Below are 2,550 nucleotides of genomic sequence, written 5' to 3' on the forward strand. Positions count from 1 at the left end.
GTATTGGGTGTTGATTTGTTATTTTGGTTTTTCATGTTCTTATTTTTTCTCTGTGATTTTGACATGTGAATTTCTTTTGTAGCTTCTGATTCTTGCGTGAGACTCAAGCAGTCAAGTTTAAGTCTGCTTCTTTTTGTAAACATTGTGATCTTTGTAGTTTACTTTTTGGGCATGACAAGCTGGCTCCTCTAAGCCTCTGGTACTCTCTTTTGATTTTATATTGGTGTGGCCAGATTGCTTTTGTCTACAGGAGTTCCCAAAGTGTCCCACGTCAGATTAGGATCAGATGCTCTCAGGCTTTCTCCTAAGGTATTAATCCTTCCAGGAAAGATTTCAGCCTCAGGAGTTTGGTGGTTGGACTAGCCTGGGAGCAGGATCCAGGAAAGATGCTGGTCTAGGGCTGCTGGTGGCCATGCTGCACAGAGATGCCAAGGAAAATGGGGGCTGGAAGAGGCCTCAAGGGCTCCTGGGGACTCTACTGATGAATTGGGCTGGTCTGGATGCAAAACATCAGGAAGCAGAAAGGTTGGCCCCGGCATCCTGGAAAGAGGCTGGCAGGTTATGTGGCCCAGGGAAGCAGAGGGAAGCGACAGCAGGGCCAGGCCGGTATGGCTCCTGGGGATCCGGGAAGGAACTGGGTTGGTCTGGATGCAAAGGATCAGGAAACAGTGATGGTTCCTCCAGTGTCTGGGGCGCCAGGGCAAGGAATGGGCAGGTCCCAGGGCTAGGAGGAGAGATGGGCGGGGGAGATGGGAAGGTGAATGAGGCTGAGGGAGTCAAGGCGCTGGAGGGCTGTGAGATTGACTTACCCCAGACAGAGGCCTGTGGGTCCTGCATGCCCAGGGAAGCAGCTCTTTCTAATTTTTTAATACAGGCACTTAGAGCTATGAATTTCCCTCTTAGGACGGCTTTTAAATTGTCCCTGAGTTTGTGTTGTGTTGTATTGTCCTTTTTGTTGAATTCCAGGAATTCTTTTACTTTCTTTATTTCTTGTCTGACCCACTCATTGTATAGGAGTGTGTTGCTTAATTGCCATGACTTTGTGTAGAGAGAAGAAATTGTATTATTTGGTGTTTGGTTGAAATATTTGAAATATGTTTGTTAAGTCCATTTGATGTAGGTATTATTTAATTCAGACGTCTCTCTGTTTATTCTTTGTCCAGTTGACTTGTCTAGTGGAGACAGTGGGGTATTGAAATCCCCTACTATTATTGAGTTGGGAGTAATCTGTATCTTACAGTCCTATAGGGTTGTTTTTATGAATTTGGCTGCACCAGAGTTTGGTGCATATATATTAAGGATTGTAATATTTTCTTGGTTATCTGTTCCTTTCATCAGAATAAAGTGACTCTCCTTATCTCTTCTGATTAGTTTTACTTTGAAGTCTATTTTGTCAGATATTAGAATTGCAATCCCTGCTTTTTCTTAGTGCTATTTGCTTGGCATATTCTTTTCCATCCTTTTACCTTAAGGTAGTGCCTGTACTTGAAGGTGACATGGGTTTCTTGCAGGCAACAAAGAGATGGATTTTGTTTCTTAATTCATTCACTTAGCCTGTGTGTTTTGAATGGGGAGTTCAGTCCATTGATATTTGAGGTTATTTTTAAAAGATGTATATTGGTTGCCATCGTTTTGATTACTCTTTGTCTTCCCTAATTTTTTGTTTCCTCAATTATACCTTTATTTGTTTTCTTTTATTGACTCTGGGGTATTGTTGTTTCTCTGCTCTCTGTATTTCTTCAAGTATTCATTGAAGGGCTGGTTTTGTGGGCATGTATTCTTTCAGACTATTTGTGTCCTGGAAAATTTTCCTTTACCCCTCAACTTTAATTTTTGCTGGGTAAAGTTATCATGTAGAACTGGAAATACCATGGTCCAGGTTCTTCTGTCTTTCATAATTTGCATTGATATGTCAGCTGTAATTCTGATGGGCTTTCCTTTGCATGTGACTTGTTTTTTTTTTTTTTTGCTGATTTCAGTATTTTCTCTTTGTTCTCTACATTTATTGTTTTTACTATGATACATCATGGGGAGTTTCTTTTCACATCCTGTCTATTTGGTGTTCTATGTGCTTCTTGTATTTGTTTGGGGATGTCTTTCCTTAAGTTCTGGAAATTCTCTTCTACAATCCTGTTTAAGACCTGGTCAAACCATTAACCTGGAATTATCCTTCTTCTATTCCTATGATCTATAAATTTGGTCTTTTCGTGGTGTCCCACATGTCTTGCATATTCCAGTCCCATGTTTTTAAAAAAATTTCTTCATAATCTTTGCTTCAGTGGTCCAGTTCTTCAACTTTATTCTCCAGAGTTGATATTCTGCTTTCCATTTCATTCATTCTAGTGGTGAGGCTTTCCCTTGTTATTTCAAGTTGACATTGAGTTCTGCACTTATTTCTTCATTTCTGCCTGAGTTTTCTTCAATGTTTCTATCTCTTTTTTAAATTCATTGAGAAGTTTTTCTGTACCTTCTACTAGTTCTTTGATTTCTTTGTTTGTGTGTTCTTTAAATTCGTTGAATTCCTTGATCATGTTTATGATTGCTCTTTTA

The sequence above is a fragment of the Nannospalax galili genome, unplaced genomic scaffold (assembly GCF_000622305.1).
Source record: "Nannospalax galili isolate Female #2095 unplaced genomic scaffold, S.galili_v1.0 scaffold654, whole genome shotgun sequence".
Lineage (NCBI taxonomy): Eukaryota > Metazoa > Chordata > Mammalia > Rodentia > Spalacidae > Nannospalax > Nannospalax galili.